The sequence below is a fragment of the Indicator indicator genome, chromosome 24 (assembly GCF_027791375.1).
Source record: "Indicator indicator isolate 239-I01 chromosome 24, UM_Iind_1.1, whole genome shotgun sequence".
Lineage (NCBI taxonomy): Eukaryota > Metazoa > Chordata > Aves > Piciformes > Indicatoridae > Indicator > Indicator indicator.
The window spans coordinates 4,326,725-4,346,795 of NC_072033.1; the positions used below are offsets into that span (position 1 = coordinate 4,326,725).

At 68.2% G+C, this 20,071-nt stretch overlaps 1 protein-coding gene across 1 annotated transcript in view; it reads left to right on the forward strand.

Moving 5' to 3' along the window:
• Positions 1-20,071, forward strand: part of DHX35 (DEAH-box helicase 35) — a 46,699-nt gene that overhangs the window by 4,957 nt on the left and 21,671 nt on the right. The gene's annotated exons all lie outside the window — the stretch shown is intronic.

Consider the following 20,071-nt stretch of genomic DNA (forward strand, 5'->3'; position numbering starts at 1 on the left):
CCCTTTGGGTGTCCCAATGCCCCCCCCCCAGTGCCCCAGAATCCCTTCTCAGGGGGTCCGCAAAGCCGCCCCCCAGTGCCCCCAGAATTCCCCCTCAGGGGGTCCCAGTGCCCCCCCCAGTGACCCCCAGGAATCCCTACTCTGGGCGGTCCAGCCCTGTGCCCCCCGCTGTGCCCCAGATTCCCTCCTCAGCGGGGTTCCCAGTGCCCTCCCAGTGCCCCCCCAGCAACCTACCTACTGAGCTGACTGGCAGCTCCCTCGGCCAGTGCCCACCGGCGCTGCTCTGTGGCTACGCCCTCCCGAGTTCCCGGCTCCGCCCGCCCGTCCCCGGGGATGGTCCCATGCGGGTGCGGCGGGGGGGGCAGGGGCTGAGGCCAGGCTCCCCCCTCCCTCCCGCCCGCCGATTTGAAGCCCTACCCTCCCCCCTCCCCGCCCCTCCCCCGCGCCTTGGGGACAAGCACCAACTCACTGTCCACCAGGGCCGGGGCCACCTTCGTCTGCGTGGCCTGCGGGCAGGAGCCGCCAGGGGCTGTGGCTGTGACCTCCGTGTACCGCGCGGTTGGCAGTGGCCCGCGGCCTCGCTCCCGGCTCCCGGGGGCTTTCTCCTTCTCCTCCTCCTCATTCTCCTCCGCCTACTTCCTCGCTCTTCCTCCTCCTCGCCCTGGTGCCTGCCGCTTGCCAGATGGTGATGCTCCACCATCATCTGCAGCTCTGCCGGGCGGCGGGGGGGGCGGGGGCATGCATGGCGGACACGCGGAGGGACTGTCCCCACGCTCCACGGTCGACTCCAGGGGGGAGGAGGGGGAGTTGGGGGGGGGCGGGGAGAATCCCAAACATGGCTGTGCCTGAGGGACATAGCTTGGATAGCCTCCTGGCCCCTCCCCTCAGCCCCCCCCCCCCCCCCAGTCTCTCCCGGCCCTCCAACAACTCGGTGGGTGGCATCTTCCATAGCCTGGCCCACACTCCTTGGGTGCCCCCCTCCCCTTCCCCCCCCGCCGCAAGATGGGCATGGCCAAGGCAGGGTCCGTGGCCAGCGTATGAGGGGGGGGTGCGTGGCACCTGTAGGTGTCCCCACGCCCCATCTCCCCACTGTCACCCCGCCCTCAATCCCGCCCTCTCCCCCCCCCCCCCCCTCCTCCAAGTACCGTTCATTGGTGGGGGTGAGTTGCGAGAGAGAAGAGGAGGAAACCTTCTTCCTCTGCCTGGGGGACATGGGCCAGGCCTGACTGGGAGGGGAGGGGTGGGTGAGCAGCGGGGTGCTGAGGGGCGCCCACCCCAGAGTTCTTGGGGGGGGGGGGGAAGGAGAGGGGAGGGCTCCCCTGTTAGTCCCCACCTAGCTGGCATGCACCTACCTTCAGCAGGGGGTTGGGCAGCCGATCCTCATCGATCCTCTGGGGGGGGGGGGGGACACACAACACGCGAGACAGGAGCAGGGGTCAGAGGCTTGCGGGGGTGGGGTGCTGCCGGCACCATCTGTTGCCACCCGCCCCCACCTCCCTCCCCCGCCCTCCTTCTCCCCTCCCAAGTTGTCAAATCTGGCCCCACTGGATACTGCTCCCGCAGTTCCCCCCAGCCCCTCCCCCATAATGGGATCCCCCCATTGCCCCCCGGCACCCCACCTGGGGACGATTGGTCGCGGTCTCAGACACCAGGTTGGCCAGGGGGTTCGCGTCCGGCCGCCTCCGGATCTGGGGGCGGGGGGTTGTTGGGGGGCCGGGGGTTGGTCAGGAGCGGATCAGGAACCCATCTCGCTTACCCTCCTCCGCGCCCCCCCCTCCCCCGCCCCCAAACCCCGCCCGAACTTCCTCCCCCTCCCCATGCCTCAGCCAGAGCTCTCTGCCAGGGCACCCGAAGCCCCCCATCCCGCGTCCCCGGGACGGGGGTGTGCCCGGACGCAGGTGGCTTTGCCTATCAGCACCTCCTGGCCGGGCCTGAGGACAAAGCTGCAACCTGAGTGCCCACCAAGGGACACCCCCGCTGGGGCGACATCGAGGGTGGTTGACACCGGCCCTGGTGGACACCGCCCGTGGTGACAACCGCCGGGGCGCTTGCCCTTCCTCCCCGGGCACAGAATGTCCTTGGACAAGGTCACTTGGGCACTCCGGCGCTGCTCCCCTGCCCCCACCCCTGCCCCCCAGCCCTTCCCCTACTAAGGACCTCTTGTTGTTTTAGGGGCGGGGGGTGTGCGTTGTGGGGGGGATTCGGTGGCCGTGGCCGGTGGCCCAGAGGAGGCAGCGGTGGATCGTGCCCCCCTCCCCATCCCGGGGGCGCTCCCTGTGCCCCCTTTTCCTCCTGACCCACTACTGAGTTGCTTCGAAAACTGATTTTTCCGATTTTTCTCCAGCGCGAGGAAGTATCCCTTCTGAGTCCGGGCTGCCTAATGAGGATGCTATTGGGAGATGTGTTAATGAGGTGAATGGGTGGGGAGACTCCGCACCCCTCCCTTGCCGGGGTGCCCCCTATTTTCTCCAAACAACACCCCCCCCACCCCCCGTGCCCTCCCCAGTATCATCCTCCGTGGGGTCGGGGGCCGCGTTGGCCCATAGAAAAACCCCGGGATGGATTTTAAAACGGCGTACAGGGGAGCGGAGCCGGGAAATCGCCGGGGGTATTCGCCGGGGAGGGTAGGTCGCCGGGGGAGGAATTTGCCCCTTCCCCGCCATGGGAATCCCCCGCCACGCCCCTGGGTAGGATTTAACACTCCCCCCCCTACCCCTCTTCTCCCGCCACTCCCCCACCAGCGGCCTGGATCTGACGCACAGAGACATCCGAAGGCAAGTTGGCAAGGGTGTGCCCTCCCCGGGAATGGGGATAGGATTGGGGATGGGTCCATAGGTGACACCCGCCCAAGGGGAACACAGGTGGAGTGATCACCATGAGCTGTGCTGCCTTGGTGCTCTGGAAGGGTGTGGAACTGGGGGCTCACAGCTGGATTAGGGGGGGGGGTTCCTACTCCAGCGCCCTGGGATGGATGCTAGTGATCATTCCACCTCCTTCCTCCTCTCGTCTCCATCCCTTCCTCCATGCCATGCACCCCTTTCGCCCTGAATTCCCGTGCATCCTCTCCTCCTGGCTCCATCCTTCTCACCCATGCATCCTTCCCAACCATCCCCCCATACCCCTGTCCCTGGCATCCCTCCTGGTTCCCTTTATCCTTCCCTCCATCCCTTTATCATTCCCTCCATCCCTGTATCGTTCCCTCCATCCTGTATATCCTTCCCTCCAACCTCTTCCTCCCATCTGTCCTGTATCCCTCCCTCCCTTCCCGTCTCCCGGAGCTGACTCTTCCTCTCGCTGCATTTTTAGCTCCATTCCATCCATCGGATTAAGAGCCGGAAGGGCCAGGGCTTGGCCCGGCGAGAGCAGAGGGGAATCAGCGATCCTGGGGAGGGTCTGGGATGGGAACAGCAGCAGGGACAGGAACGTGGACCAGGGGCTGGGCACAGGATAAGGATAGAACAGAATCTGGGTCAGAACGGGACTGGGGTCCAGAAGAAGGTCAGGGTGGGCAACAGGATGGGTCCAGATGATCGAGCAGGAAGGAGTGATGGCCCCTACCCCGCCCAGTCTGTCACCCACAGGCTTGGGGACTTGCAGTGTCACGGGTGGGCCTTGGGGACCACGGGCAGAGCTGCAGGACAAAAGCTCTGGAGGATGGGCCTGGCAACCTGGTGGCACCCAGGAGGGCAGAGTCGAGCTGCAGACCCTGTGGGGACGAAGGGGACCTGGAGCAGGGCCATGGCGGTGACGGCCCTGGGGCAGGGTGGGGCTGGGCAGGATCGGAGACAGCCCTGCAGACCGGCAGGGGGACACAGCCTGGCACGGGGCGTGCCTCATCTGAGCCTCCATCGCCTGAGCTCACACAGTGAGGGGGCGGGAGACCCACATTCAGTATCATGTATCCTGCAAAAGGTCAGTTAGGGTACAGTCAGCATTGTCACTCCTGCCACGCTTGGCTTGCTTATTTATTCAATCACACCTCCATATCTCTGCCACCTGGTGTTTTACATCGGCATCCAAGACACATCCTGAAAACCCCCTCCCCCCCTTGCTCCTTCCCGGGAGAAGGGGTATCGGAGGCAGGGATGTGCAGGAAAGACGGACCCCCGGGCAGCCGCAGGGCCAGGCTGGGACAGCAGGTGGGAATTGTCACCTTTAGTCCTCCCTGCCACCAGGCCGGTGCCAAGGGGCTTGTACCCATTCACCCACAGCCCACTACCCTAACCATCACGGATCCAGGCCTGGCTCAGGTGGGGGACACGCTGGAAATGAAGCCGCGTGGGGCAGCCCCAGATGGTGCTGTGGCAGTGTTTGGTGACAGCCAGACGCTCGCCCTGGGGGTGGCTCTCGCTCGCCCCCGCGCATGGCACGTGGAGCTCCTTCCCTCCAACAGCCATCCCAGCCACGGGGGACCCCCAACCCGTGAGGGTGGGGGCACAGGTAGGGCCCCCCAAGCCCCGTCCCGCCGCCTCTCTCAGCATCCTCTAGCCGCCACGCCAGATCTCCCACGCCATGCGATGGACATGGACAGCCCCCCAGACCCCTTGTCCCTGCAGACACCCCCTCCCATCCCCCAAAGGTGGGGGGGCACAGCCAGAAGTGGGTGTGATTGAAACGGGCAAGGAGTGGGGGTCTGGTGCCCGAGGAGGGATCCCCCTGAGCTGTCCCCCAGGAAACAGGGTCACCTACATCCCAGTCTTATTCAGGGATCTGCCCCAGTAAGAAACAAGGATTGAGCAGAGGGCTGGAGGGCACGGCCCCGGGGAGGGGGGTGGGGGGGGCATAACCCTTCACCCACACAGGACAAGCCCCAGTGCCACGGTTGTGAGCCCAGCACTTGGACCCTGGCACCGCTTGCCTTGGTCCCCAGTGCCACCCTGGACCCAGTGCCTCGCCGGTTCCACCCCAGTCTCAGTGCGTCCCCATCCTGCCCCCGGGGCTGGCAGCCCGAGCCCCACGGGGGTATGGGGGTGCTGGGTGTGCAGCAGGGGCCGGCTCCGCGTGGGGGGCCAGGGGGGGGATGGCACCGTGGTGTCCCATACCTGCTGGCTTTACCCACCGTGGGTATGCCTGGGCACGTCAGGGCCGGCCGTCCCCGTGCCCAACCCACTGCCACATGCCTCTCTCCACGCACCACAGGGGTGCCACCGCCGCCCCGACACTCGGGGGGTCCCTTCGGGGGTGCTCGGTGTTACCCCCCCGGGGGGTCCGTGCCCCGTTGACGCTGCCTTCATCGTGCCCTTCGTGCCCGCCACCTCACCGATCTATCTCCTTACCCGGTTTGCCCCCCCCGCACGCGTCGGACTCCCACCCCTAGTTTCCCCCAGTTCCCCCGGCTCCTCCTGCCCGCACAGCTACGGTGGTCCCCCCCCGGGGTGTGCTCGGTGCCCTCCCCCACCCTGCTCGGACGCCTCCCGGGCACGAGATAGCGGCTCCAGCGCGGCACCGTGAATTGGGATCTTCCGGGGGTGTTGGGTCCATGGCGGCTCCGGTGGCGGCTACGTGGGCGGCTCAGGATGGCGGCTCCCGGCCCTGCCCGGGGCGCCGCCCGGCCTGGACCACGCCCCTGCCCCGCCAGTCCCGGCCCGCCCCATCCCGTGTCACCCCCACCCGCCCGGTCCCGGTCCGGGTCCCTGGTCCCCGCCGCGGTTGCAGAGGGGTGAAGGCCACCGGGATGGAAAAGGGACATGGGGACCAGACGGATGGTCTCATGGATGGGCGCTGGGACAGACAAGAGGACACAGGGACAGGACTTTTGGGGCCCAGGGTCGGTCAGACGGAAAGGAGGAGAGGACTCGGGGGCGCTGGGTGTCACAGGGAGGGACAGAGGGACAGAGACGTGGAACAGGATTGGACACACAGACAAGACCTCGGGACAGAAGGGCAAAACAGAGCCAAGGACGAGATGCAGGACGCAGGGACCGACACGTGGGGCGCAAGGACGGCGCCAGCCAAGCCCTGGGACAGACAGACAGACTCTGGGACCCGGCACGTGGAGGGGACACAGGGACAGACAGAAGGACGGGGGGCCCTGGGAACGGGGGGACCAGCGCAGGGGGGGCAAGGTGGTGGGACAGGACGGACAGCAGCCATGGGGACGACACACGGGGAGCTGTGCTCAAGTGCCACCGGAGCCAACGCGGCGTAGGGGGTGGTGGCAGTGCCAGGGTCAAGGGCCAGGGCAGGGCAAAGTCCAGCAGCGCCCTGTGGGGCAGCGCTGGCCATCGATCAGCCCTGGGGGTCGGCAGGGGACAAGGGACAGGGACCTTGGGGTTGTGCCCCCCCCCAGCTCATGAGGTGGCCTCTGTGGCCTTTGTCTGTCTGTCTGTCCTGGGACAAAAGCCATCACAGCAGGAAGGAGAGGGGGTCTGGGGGGGTTGGTTGTCTGGGGGCGGGGTCCCGCTGGGGTTTGGCCTCGAGGGACCCCAGGGAGGTGAGGGGGGATGGGCACATGGGTAGTGCCAATGTGGTGCCCAGGCATGGATGGACAAAGGCCCAGGGCCTGGGCTATCTCGTGGGGGGGGGGGCGGTTCGGGGGGTGCCCCCACCTATGCAGGCTCTCTGCCCCCCCCCCTCCCTGCCCCTGCAAAGATTTCATCCGCTCTCCCCAGGTCCCCAAATTCCCTCCCCTGCTCCTCGGCCTGTGGGGCAAGGAGGGGAGTCCCCCCTGGGGGGGGGTGGGGAGGAAGAGAGGACCCACCCCCCCCGCAGCAGCCGCAGTGTCAGCATTATTCATCGCCGGCGGGGGGGATGGGGGGCGGAGGTGGGGAGGGGGGAGGGGGGGGCCGGGCGCTTGCCGCCCGGGATACGGAGTGGGAATTCGCTAAAGTAGGTACAGGACGGGGAGGGGAGGCAGCGGCGGAGAGGCTGCCTGAGCTGGGGCCGCGGCTGGAGGGGAGCGGGGAGGGGTCGTATCCGTGGTGGGGGGGCGTGTGGCGGGGTGTGCAAGACTCTGCGGGCCATGGGCGGCTGCACCAAGGTTGCTGGGGGGTCCTGGGGGAACGGGGCAAGCCAGGGGGTGCGACGGGCGCGGGAAGGCTCCCCCTCAGCCCCCCTCCCCCTTCAGCCCGCCCCCAGATCATCCCCGTGAGCCCAAACCCCCGCCCCCAGCCCTCGACCTCCTGCTCCGCGAACCCTCCCTTATCCACTCCTCCCAGGGTTTAATCCTGCTGGTCCTGGCCTCTCCCTGCAGGGATGTCCCTTCTCCATCCCTTTTGCCTTCGGGGTTCCCGGGTGGGGTGTCCCAGGGCTCCCCCCAGCGATGGGGGTGTGGGGGTGGGGGGCTGGGGGTCCCTGGAGGACCACCCCTCCTGATAGGCTGTCCACAGCAAAAACCCTTCCCGGCTTCATCCAGGGGGAACCGTCCACACCCCGGATCCTGGTGGGCATCTCCCTGTCCACTTGGGACACTGCACTCCATCATGTCCCCTGCTCCTGGGTGGGGGGTGTGTGTTGTGGGGTGTCCCATCGCCCCTTTTTTTTTTTTCCCAGCTCTCCCTGGTGGATTTGCTTGGGTGCTGGATCCCACCGCGGGGGGCAGGATGGACGCCTTTTTCCCCCACTCCTTAAGCCCTTAGAGCCACAGCCACGAGGGTAGGGGGCGATTGCCGAGCGGGAACGGTGCGCAGCCAGGACTTCCTGTCCCCATCCTTCACCGGGATTGCTTTGGGCGGGGGGAGGGGGCGGGGGGGGGGGAAACCAACTCTCCGTCCCCCCCCCAGGCCCCCCAAGTCCCTGGCCAGGCTGTAAGGGACACTTAATTCCGGTGCTAAAAATATCCCTGTGGGGAGCAAGCTCCATCCCGGGACCGTTTCCATCCCGGGAATGCCCCATCCCGGGGGACAGCTCCATTCCGAAGCCAGCTCCATCCCGGTCCTACGCTGGCATCCCGGGCCAGGCTCCATCCAGGGTACCAGCCTCATCCCGGACCATGCTTGCATCCCGGGACAGCTCCTGCCGAGGGCCAGCCCCAATCTCGGTACAAGCCCCATCCAGGGACAAGCTCCATTCCGAGCCAGTCTCCATCCCGGGCCCAGTTCCATCCCGGGGACAAACCCCATCCCGGGACAGCTCCATCCGGCGGACAGCTCATCCCGGGGACAGCCCCATCTCGGGGCAGCTCCGTCCCGGGTCAGCTCCTTCCCGGGACTGCTCCATTTCCAGGACTGCTCCATTCCCGAGCCAGCCCCATCCCGGGCCAGCCGCCCTCCCAGCCAGCTTCCTTTGACCTTTTTTGCTGGCCACCGCCGGAGCTGGGCAACCGCCGGCCTGGGCACCCTCCCCAGGCTGCCTCCTGCCCCCCTCGCTGGAGACTCAGCTTCACTGAGGAACGCTGCCGGACCGAGAGGGCCAGCGATGGCCAACCTGGGAGGCTACTGATGTCCCCGCGGGTGGTTGGCGCTGTCCCCCACGCCGGGGGGTGGCCCAGGTGGGTTCTTTCCTTGTCGCCAGGGGCTTGGTGGCCATGCCGGCGGGTGGGCTCGGAGGGGCCACCCCAGCATGGGCCACGTATGCACAGGGGGACAGCCACCTCCTTCAACCCCACTGATGTCGTCTCCGAGCCTCGGGGGGGGGGAGCGGGGACGGGGCGGGGCGTCAGTTGTTTACCCCCACAAACCCAGGTGCCAGACTGGCTTGTCCCCCCCGGCAGGGGCTGAGCTGCTTTGAGTTCCCCTTGCTGGGGCCGCACTGGTCCCAATCCTGCTGGCAGCTGCCAAGCCACCTGTTGCCACTCGGGCTGCTGCTGGCACGGTGGCACCAGCAGCATGGCTGGACCCCGGGGGGGCTTAGCCTGGAGGGGGGTGTGAGGTGTGAAGTAAAGCATCTTCCTCCTCCTCAGCCTCCTCCTTCCTCCTCCTCAGCCTCCTCCCTTCTTCTCCTCCCTCCTCCTTCACCTCCACCTTTCTCCTCCCACCAGCCTAGCACCTCGTGCCAACCTGATTGGCCCAACCTCTAAGACGAACTTCAAACACTTGAGATTTGCCCTCTCTGGGGGCGGGGGGGGGATTTGCCCTCCATGCCCTGCCAAGGGCGACTACCTGGGGAGCTGGATGGGCACACAGGGGGAGGGCTGTCGTTTGCTGCCCCCATTGCCCACGCTGGTGGCTCACGGTGCCCCCGGGCTGGCAGCGGATGTGGGCCCAGCTTGGAGGTTTCGGTGCTGATTTGGTTTCAATTTCCTCTTCGGAGGAGCTGAGTTTCCTCCCCCCTGCTGACGGCAGAGGCTGGAGGGGCTGGGGGCGGGGTGGGGGGACAGGGGCAGGAGGCCACAGCTGAGGGCTCCCGGCCCGGAAGAACAGGCAGCGCTCGGTGGGCTGGGAAGAGGTTGGTAGCCCCCCGGGCTCGGCCCCTGGGGGGGCTGGGGGGGAGCAGGAGGTGATGGGCAGCCTGGTTTTTGTGGGGAGGGGGAGGGAGGAATTGATGGGTAGGGGAGGGGGCGAGGAGGGTTGCCGGGCGTCCAGGAGAGGTCCATGGAGGAGATGGGAAAGTTTTCTGGGTGGGTGGCAAAGGCTGGGGACAGCGAGGAAGGGTGGCAGGGGACAGGGGTTGGGGGTGGGCAAGGGACAGGCTAGGGGGGGCAGGGGACAAGGAGGGGGGTGGCAGGGGAAGGGGTGGCAAAGGGAAAGGGGGAGGGGGTGGCAGGGGTGGGAGGTGTGCAAGAGACAGGGTCGGGGGGTGTCAGGGGACAGGGAAGGAAGAGGGTGTCAGGGAACAGTTGCTGGGGCTGGTAGGGGACCGGGGAGTGGCCTGGGCAGGGGGACAGGGGAGTGGCTGGCAGGGGACCAGGGCTAGGGGGCGGCAGGGGAAACGGGCTGGGGGCTGGCAGGGGACACAGGGGAGGGTGGGGTGGTGGCAGGGGACTGGGTTGGGGCTTGGCAGGGGTCAGGGGAGGGGGTGGCAAGGGCCACGGGTTGGGGCTGGGCAGGGGACAGGGGCTGGGGCTGGCTGGGGGACAGGGGTGGGGGGGGTGGCAGGGGTACAGGGGGAGGGCGGTGGCAGGGGACAGGGTTGGGTCTGGTGCCTGTCCTATACTTGCCTCTTCGAAGTGGGACGGTTTTTTGTGTGGGAGGGGACAGGGGAGCGAGGGGGGTGGCAGGGGACAGGGTTTGGGGCTGGCTGGGGACAGGGTTGGGGCGGGCAGGGGACAGGGCCGAGAGGGGTGGCTGGTGGACCAGGGGACGGGGGTGGTGGCGCTCTTGGAGGGGTTTGGGTTGGGCAGGGGCGAGGGCCCGGAGGCCCCCCCCCCGTGGTGCAGCTCTGCCTTATCTCAGCCCCCGCAGCTCCTTGCCGTCCCTTCTGGTAGCTCCAGCCCTGTCCCCCTCCCCACCCGCCCAGCCCTTTGGCACAGCAGGTGTGGGGCCCCCCGGGCACACCCTTAGCACCCCGAGGAAACACCATGGGGATGGTGCCATACCCCACCCTGCCACCTTCCCATGGAAGCTCTCAACGACCCCAGCCCCCTGGGAGCCTTCCTCCCGCCTGTGCCATTGTCCTCTCCCTCCAGGGAGCCCCCCGGCCCCCTCGGGGTTGCTGGCCATGGAGGGGGTGGGTCGGTGCTGAGTCCCTCGTCCCGGGGAGCGGCGCCGGGCGTGGGCCCAGGCAGAGTCGCTGCTGGAGAGCTGCGGTGCTGGAGAAGGAAGAGGAGGAGGAGGAGGAGGAGGAGGAGGCAGCGGGCTGCTGCCCTGCAGGACGATCCCGAGCTGCAGCCACCCGCCCTGGACGACGTCTCTTCCGTGGAAGGGTCCTGGAGGGGGGGGGGAGAGGAGGGGAGAATTGCCCAAGCCCATGGGAGGCAAGATTGGCATGGGGGGAGGGGCGTCCCCACATGCTGGGTCCCCCCAAAGGCTGTTTCTGTGTCCCCCTCCCCTCCCCCATTCCCTGGAAGCTCCTCCAGCAAGATAGAGACCTGCTGCAGGAGTGCAGGTGAGCCCCTTGGGGGGGGAGTCCTCTGCTGTCCCCCAATGGTGGGGCTTTGGTGTCACCACGGGGGGTGCCACCGGCCCTGGGGTGGATGCTCAACGGCTTTGCCTCTTCCCTGATGCTGGCATGTGGGGGGCACGGTTGGCACGTCCACACCTCTTGCCCTGTCGGGTCCTGGCTCTGCCACACGCCGGGGGCTGCCAGCGTGGGTGGTGGTCCCATGCCCAATGACACCTGGGTGCCACCAGGAGACACCCTGGCTGGGCTGGGAGAAGAACCCCTCAGCACCAGGCTGGGCATCTCCAGGGCCTCCTGGGGGGTCTGGGAGTCGGTTGAGGGCACCTCCTCCTGGGCAATCCTGCCATGGTGCCCCCAGCTGGGTGCCCACTGGCTGCCTCCTGGCTGTCACCAACATCTCCAGCCCTTGTCCCCACCATGCTCAGCTCTCCCATCCCACCTCCAGCCCCCCCAGGTGGGGGGCTTGGGGGGGGGGGGGGGGATGTGACTGGGGTTTGGCTCTTGGCACAGGTCAGCAGTGGAGGTCCCTCCAGAGGAGCCAGGCCCCTGTGGTAGGTTGGCTCTGTCCCCAGGGGCTGCTTGGTGGCCATCTGGGCACCTCCAAAGCCCACAGGAGGTGCAGGGCAACGGGCAGGGAGGTCCCCAAAGGCCCTCCAGCCCTGTGCCCACCCTCTGGTGCCCCTGCCCCTCGCCAGGCTTTGCCCTTTTGCAGGCTGTGGCAGCTATGGGACCAGCTTTGAGGATGGACCTGACCCTAGGAGCTGAAGGTTACCAAGGACCCCCTCAGGGTGTCCCCTCCTGCCCTGCCACTGTCCCTCTGCCCGGGGCAGGAGCTGCTCTGTAGAGGAAGTGGGCAAGCAGGAGCAGACCCAGGGGCACAGGCCCCCACTGGCAGCTTTTCCTCCAGGAGGTTTTGGTGGGGGCTGGGCTGTGCCCAGGCTCTGTGCCCCCCTCCCACAGGGGCAGGACATGCCCCAGGGTGGCCAAGTGTGGGACCTGTCCCCAGAAGGCCACATCTCACCCCCTGCCACCTCTCTGCTCCTTTCCTTCCCAGCTTCTTCTTTGCTAGCAGGGAGAGACAAGACCAGGTGAGGGTTGGGCTCCCAGGGGGGCACTGCGGGGCTCACCACCCCCCTCCCCCACCCTGGCAGCACCCCCTTTGCCCTGCCCTGTCCCCTGCCCACCACAGAGCTCTGAGGCACCAGCAGCCCAGCCTGGGGCACAGCATGGGCCTCCAGTACCACCAAGACCAGTTCCAGGTAGGGGCTGTTGGGAGGTCTCCGGGGGTGGGTTTCAGAGCCACCTTCTTTTTTTGGGGGGGGAGGGGTGAGGGTTCGAGTTGGTCCTGGTGAGGCTCAGCTGGGGCTGTCGCCCCCCTCCCCCCCTCCTCCAGCATCTCCGAGGTCCTGGAGTTGGTGGGCAGGAGGAGCGCTGAGGAGATCCTCTCAAACCTGGGCTTCGTGCAGGGTGGGCAGGGAGGCCGTGGGCGTGTCCCTGCTCGCTTTCTTCTTCTGGCTCCTTCCCGTGCCAGTGGCATCGACTTCCAGCTCTTCCTCACGGCCCAGCTGCGGCGCCTGGAGCTGGAGGACCCCTGCCTGCTGCTGGCCAGTGAGTTGCCGCCCCCGGGCCCCAAGCCCTCTGGCCGCCCACCGCCCACCGTCCCCCAGCAGGGCTTTGCCTCCCCGGGGTGGGTTCCACCGTCCCCAGGCAGGGCTTTGCCACCCCGGGTGGGTGTCACACTCGTTCCCCAGCAGGGCTTTGCCTCCCCGGGGTGGGCTCCACCGCCCCCAGCAGGGCTTCGCCACCCCGGGGTGGGCTCCACCGCCCCCAGCAGGGCTTCGCCTCCCCGGGGTGGGTTCCACCGTCCACAGCAGGGCTTTGCCACCCCGGGTGGGTTCCACCGTCCACAGCAGGGCTTTGCCTCCTCCGGGTGGGCTCCACCGCCCCCCGCTGGGCTTTGTCTCCTCCGGGTGGGCTCCACCGCCCCCAGCAGGGCTTTGCCTCCTCCGGGTGGGCTCCACCGCCTCCAGCAGGGGCTTATGCCTCCTCCGGGTGGGCTCTCACCGCCCCCAGCTAGGGCTTCGCCTCCTCCGGGTGGGCTCCACCGCCTCCAGCAGGGCTTTGCCACCCCGGGTGGGCTCCACCGCCCCCCGCTGGGTTTTGTCTCCTCGGGGTAGGCTCCACCGCCCCCAGCAGGGCTTTGCCACCCCGGGGTGGGCTCCACCGCCCCCAGCAGGGCTTTGCCTCCTCCGGGTGGGTTCCACCGCCCCCAGCAGGGCTTTGCCTCCTCGGGGTGGGCTCCACCGCCCCCAGCAGGGCTTTGCCTCCTCCGGGTGGGTTCCACCGTCCCCAGCAGGGCTTTGCCTACCCCGGGTGGGCTCCACCGCCCCCAGCAGGGCTTTGCCTCCTCCGGGTGGGCTCCACCGCCCCCAGCAGGGCTTCGCCTCCTCCGGGTGGGCTCCACCGCCCCCAGCAGGGCTTTGCCACCCCGGGGTGGGCTCCACCGCCCCCAGCAGGGCTTTGCCTCCTCCGGGTGGGTTCCACCGCCCCCAGCAGGGCTTTGCCTCTCGGGGTGGGGCTCCACCGCCCCCAGCAGGGCTTTTGCCTCCTCCGGGTGGGTTCCACGTCCCCAGCAGGGCTTTGCCTACCCGGGTGGGCTCCACCGCCCCCAGCAGGGCTTTGCCTCCTCGGGGTGGGCCTCCACCGCCCCCAGCAGGGCTTTGCCTCCTCCGGGTGGGGCTCCACCGCCCCCAGCAGGGCTTTGCCTCCTCGGGGTGGGCTCCACCGCCCCCAGCAGGGCTTTGCCTCCTCCGGGTGGGCTCCACCGCCCCCAGCAGGGCTTTGCCTCCTCGGGGTGGGCTCCACCGCCCCCAGCAGGGCTTTGCCTCCTCCGGGTGGGCTCCACCGCCCCCAGCAGGGCTTCGCCTCCTCCGGGTGGGCTCCACCGCCCCCCGCTGGGCTTTGCCTCCTCCGGGTGGGTTCCACCGCCCCCCGCTGGGCTTTGCCTCCTCCGGGTGGGTTCCACCGCCCCCCGCTGGGCTTTGCCTCCTCCGGGTGGGTTCCACCGCCCCCCGCTGGGCTTTGCCTCCTCGGGGTGGGCTCCACCGCCCCCAGCAGGGCTTCGCCTCCCCGGGGTGGGTTCCACCGCCCCCAGCAGGGCTTCGCCTCCTCCGGGTGGGCTCCACCGCCCCCAGCAGGGCTTCGCCTCCTCCGGGTGGGCTCCACCGCCCCCAGCAGGGCTTTGCCACCCCGGGTGGGTTCCACCGCCCCCCGCTGGGCTTTGTCTCCTCGGGGTGGGCTCCACCGCCCCCAGCAGGGCTTTGTCTCCTCGGGGTGGGCTCCACCGCCCCCCGCTGGGCTTTGCTTCCTCGGGGTGGGCTCCACCGCCCCCAGCAGGGCTTCGCCTCCTCCGGGTGGGCTCCACCGCCCCCAGCAGGGTTTTGCTTCCTCGGGGTGGGCTCCACCGCCCCCAGCAGGGCTTTGCTTCCTCGGGGTGGGCTCCACCGCCCCCAGCAGGGCTTTGCTTCCTCGGGGTGGGCTCCACTGCCCCCAGCAGGGCTTCGCCTCCTCCGGGTGGGCTCCACCGCCCCCCGCAAGGCTTTGCCTCCTCGGGGAGGTGCCGAAGACCCCTCCCCGTGACCTGTTTCCCCGGGTGTGAGCTGCAGGAGCGCTCCAAACCCCGCTGCCAGATCCACAGAGCCTTCCTCTGCCCTTCCTCATCACCTTCCCACCCCTCCAGGTCGCTTCCAGCAGGTCCAGGCTGTGGCTGCCACCGCCGACGCTTTCTTCTGCCTCTACTCCTACGTCTCCAGGACCCCCCTGCAGCGCTTACTGCCCCTCCCCCGCCCTCCTGGCTTTGTCCCCACGTCCCCGAGCTCCGCCTGGGACCCCCCCCGGCCCAGCGCCCCCTACCCCGCGGAGCGCCTGAGGAGGGTGGTGTCCACCCTGTGCCTCTACACCTCCCCAGGGGATGGCACCAGCCCGGTGCCCAGCGGGCAGCCCGGTGCCCTGGGGAAGGTGGCGAAGGAGGTGCTGGGGCCGGCGCGGGAGGAGAAGTTTGGCTTTGACCCTGCCGATGGCCCCCAGGGTGTGGGGAGGGGGCAGGGCTGTCCCCCGAGTGTGCCCAGCAGGGTGGTGCTGATGCCCCGGGGCGCTGCGGAGGGGGCAGGGCTGTCCCTGGCTGTCCCCAGCAGGGTGGTGCAGATCCCCTGGGGCGCCTGCAGGGGTGAGCAGGATTTGTCCCCAAGGCCAGCCCGGGACAGGCACTTGGGGACACATCCCTGGAGCCATCCTGTCCCCCACGGCCGGGGGAGTGAGGGCAGCCCCCCGAGGGTGGCTCAGTGGGGCAGGGGTGCTCCATGCCCGGTGGCAGCAGGACACAGCAGCACCAGGACGCTGCCGTGAATGTCACCTTGTCCCCAGCACCAAGTCCCCTGGACCCCCACGCTGGCTGCGGGCTGGCTGAGTGTGGGTCACCCCTGAGTGTCCCCAGGGGGTGGGACCTGAGAGGGGCTCCAGCCTCGGCTCCTCGGGGACCACCCCTGGGAGGAGGATGTGCGTCCCGGGGGTTGCCACCATGAGTGATGCCCTGGATCCCACTGGGACACATTCCCTGGGAGATGGAGGTCCCCAGGGTTGGTGGGGCTGGAGGTGGCAGCTGGGAGGTCCCCAGAGGGATGTGGAGTGGCAGGATGGTGACACAAAGGGGCTGCAGCCCCCCAGGAAGGGGACATCAGCCCAAGGACACCACTGCCAGGAGCTGGTGGACTCCTTCGAGACGGAGGAGGTGAGGAGTGATGACGGGGGGGGGGGGGGGGGGGAGTTGTGATGGGCACAGAGGGGTGGGGGGCAGGCTGGAAGTGGAGGGGAAGGAGCTGGAGCAGGAAATATCCCTGGAGGGCTCTGAGGCTTCCAAGGATTGAATGGTTTAGACAAAGAAAATAATTGGGGGTGTCACATGAAGGGAACCTCCTAGCACCAAATTTCTTTTGCCATTTGGTGTGTTTTGAGGAGAGAGACTAAATGGAGCTTGCAATCCTTGGCGAGCCCCACCCTGCCTGCAGGTGCTGAGTGCCAGCGAGGAGGAGGAGGAGGATGGTGATGATGAAGGGGATGATGGTGAGGGTGAAGGTGGTGCCCACCACCCAGCAGGCCTCCCTCTCCCTCCACCCCTCCACTGCCCTCCGAAAACATAAGCCCTGGATCGTTCCCACCCTCCTGGGTGGCACTGAGGCTGGTGGAGCTGCCAGGCCAGAAGATGCCTTGTGCCACCATGTCCCCTCCATATGCCCTCCATGCCCCCTCCACATCCCCTCCAAGCCCTCTCCATGTCCCCTCCATGCCCCCTCCATGCCCCCTCCACATCCCCTCCATGCCCCCTCCATGCCCCCTCCATGCCCCCTCCATGCCCCCTTCACATCCCCTCCACATCCCCTCCATGCCCCCTCCACATCCCCTCCATGCCCCCTCCATGCCCCCTTCACATCCCCTCCATGTTCCCCCCAATGCCCCCTCCACATCCCCTCTATATGCCCTCCATGCCCCTTCATGCCCCCTCCACATCCCCTCCATGCCCCCTCCACATCCCCTCCATGCCCTCTCCATGTCCCCTCCATGCCTCCTTCACATCCCCTCCATGCCCCCTCCATGCCTCCTTCACATCCCCTCCATGCCCCCTCCCTGCCTCCTTCACATACACTCCATGCCCCCTCCACATCCCCTCCATGCCCTCTCCACATCCCCTCCATGCCCTCTCCACATCCCCTCCATGCCCTCTCCATGTCCCCTCCATGCCTCCTTCACATCCCCTCCATGCCCCCTCCATGCCTCCTTCACATACACTCCATGCCCCTCCACATCCCCTCCATGCCCTCTCCATGCCCCCTCCATGCCCCTCCATACCCCCTCCATGCCTCCTTCACATCCCCTCCATGCCCCCTCCACATCCCCTCCACATCCCTCCATACCCCCTCCATGCCCCCTCCACATCCCCTCCATGCCCCCTCCATGCCCCCTCCACATCCCCTCCATGCCCCCTCCACATCCCCTCCATGCCCTCTCCATGCCCCCTCCATGCCCCCTCCACATCCCCTCCATGCCCCCTCCATACCCCCTCCATGCCTCCTTCACATCCCCTCCATGCCCCCTCCATACCCCCTCCATGCCTCCTTCACATCCCCTCCATGCCCCCTCCATGCCCCCTCCATGCCTCCTTCACATCCCTCCATGCCCCCTCCATGCCCCCTCCATGCCTCCTTCACATCCCCTCCATGCCCCCTCCATGCCCCCTCCATGCCTCCTTCACATCCCCTCCATGCCTCCTTCACATCCCCTCCATGCCCCCTCCATGCCCCTCCATGCCTCCTTCACATCCCCTCCATGCCCCCTCCATGCCCCCTCCATGCCTCCTTCACATCCCCTCCATGCCTCCTTCACATCCCCTCCATGCCCCCTCCATGCCTCCTTCACATCCCCTCCATGCCCCCTCCATGCCCCCTCCACATCCCCTCCATGCCCCCTCCATACCCCTCCAAGCCCCCTCCATGCCTCCTTCACATCCCCTCCGTGCCCCCTCCACATCCCCTCCATGCCCCTCCACACCCCTCCATGCCCCCTCCATGCCCCCTCCACATCCCCTCCATGCCCTCTCCATGCCCCCTCCATGCCCCTCCATACCCCCTCCATGCCCCCTCCACATCCCCTCCATGCCCTCTCCATGCCCCCTCCATGCCTCCTTCACATCCCCTCCATGCCCCCTCCATGCCCCCTCCGTGCCCCCTCCCTGTCCCCTCCACATCCCCTCCATGCCCCCTCCATACCCCCTCCATGCCTCCTTCACATCCCCTCCATGCCCCCTCCATGCCCCCTCCGTGCCCCCTCCATACCCCTCCATGCCTCCTTCACATCCCCTCCCTGTCCCCTCCATGCCCCCTCCATGCCCCCTCCATACCCCCTCCATGCCTCCTTCACATCCCCTCCATGCCCCCTCCATGCCCCCTCCGTGCCCCCTCCCTGTCCCCTCCACGTCCCCTTCCGTGCCCCCCCTCTCTCCAGGCTTCCTGCTCCGTGCCAGCAGAGGGCAATCCGACAGCAGTGGCTTCGTGGAGGAGCCTGTGCCCGGCCAGCTGCCCGCTGCCCACGGTGCCGACCAGAGGCTTTGAAGCCACCACGCAGGACCTTGGGCTTGCCCTGGGCGCAGATGGAGCCGCTGGGGGCAGCCCCTGCAGGCTTTGGGCACAGGGAGAGCAGAGCACAGCTGCACACGCGTGGGGGGCACGAGTGGGGTCACGAGTGGGGGGTGAGGGGGCACTGTGTGGGTGTTTGGCACCGAAACTTTTGGATTCAAGGCTCTTTGGTGTCCTCCCCAGGCTGCTGGCACCGAGGCGGCGGCTGGGGGAAGGTCTCCTCCAGCCCGGGGATGTGTTCCCTGTGCCCAGCCCCCTCGGGGGACGTCTCTGGCACTTCGGTCCCAGCCCGCCGGCAGACACGAGGAGGGGGCACCTGCTGGGCACAGCGGGCAGCACACTGGGAAATAAAAGCCCCCCAGAGGGCAGGTGCTGGCCCTGTGCCCTGCCTGTAGCTGCTGGGGGCGCTGGGGTGGAACCCTCCCCCCCCTGCCCCCTGCCTCCCCTGGGGAGCTCCACTCAGATCTGGCACTTCCCTGGGGTGATGCCACCCAGGGTGGGGGTCTCCCGCCCTCCAAACCGCAGGTGCCCCCCCCCCCCCCCCTGCTCGAGGGCTGGAGAGTGGGGCTGGGCAACTGTGGTGGTGCCCACGGGGCTGTGTACCCAGGCTGGGAGCAGCCCCCCCCCCGGGGGGATCGTTTGACCTCTCCAACTCCTCCCTCCCCTTCTGAGCCTCCTCTGGTGCCCTTATCAGGGTGCCCAGGGCTCTTGCCTGCCACCCTTCAGCCTGCCTCCAGGCTCTGCCCTCCCAGCCGAGCTGAGCAGCAGGAGGAAACCGCGGGGAGATGATGTCCCCCCACCCAGCCCCCAGCCCCAGAGCTGCCCGTGGGGGGCATGGAGCACCGTGGGGTGCAGCAGGGGGGTCCCTGTGCTGCCCCTGCTCCTGCAGGCCTGGCTGGCAGGCAGTGGAGCTCAGCACTTTGGTGCCCTCCCAAAGAGCAGAGGGCAAGGGAGGCTCTGCCCTGCCCCAGGCAGGAGTCCTGGCACCAGTCCTGGGCTGCCCAGCTGCAGAGGGGCAGGGAAGTGCTGGGCAGAGCCCAGGGCAGGCTGGGAGGGTGCTGAGGGCACTGGAGGCTGTGAGTGCTGGGCAGAGGCTGAGCCTCTGCGTCACACCTGGGGAGATTTGGTTCCCCTCGAGGAGCTTCCTGCAGCTGGCAGCAGGGATCAGAGCCTGGGGCTGAGCACCTCTGGGCAGGGGCTCTGCCCCTCCTGGGCACCAGCAGCAGGCAAGGGCAAGGCAGCAGCCGCTGGGGGATGCTTTCCTGGGGGCTGTGGGGTGCCCAGGGGCAGGCAGGAGGGGGGCAGAGGAGCTGCGGGGGGAGCTGAAGGTCGAACAGAGCCAGGGCAGGATGAGAGCAGGGCTGGAAGGACCTCTCCGGGGGGCTCCATGGACAGCCTGGTAGCAGGAGAAACCCCTCCAGGGGGTGGTGGTCTCCACCTCCGGGGTGACTGAAGGGGGAGAAGTGAGAGCTGGCACCCCCAGGGAGGTGCCTGGATGTGGCCCAAGTGCCCAATCTGCCCCTCAGACCCCTCCCCACCCCAGTGTCACCTCCTGTCCCCACCCTACCCCCCCCCGAGCTGGGCAGGGGCTCTGCCCCTCCTGGGCACCAGCAGCAGGCAAGGGCAAGGCAGCAGCCCGCTGGGGGAAGCTTTATTGGGGGCTGTGGGGTGCCCAGGGGCAGGCAGGAGGGGGCAGAGGAGCTGTGGGGGGAGCTGAAGGTCACCCCCAGCCCCAGCCGGGGCGGGGGTCCAGGAGCTGCTGGAAGCCTGCGAGGAGCCAGGGAGGCTGCGAGGAGAGGAGCAGGAGGAGGACAGATCCTGGTGCCCAGTGCCAGCCCTGCCAGGGAGCCCAAAGCACAGCATGGAGGGGGAGCTGCTCCTGGCACCTCTGCTTCCCCCCAAGCCTGCTGCCAGGTGGCACTGCCAGCCCAGCACTGGCAGCAGAGGAG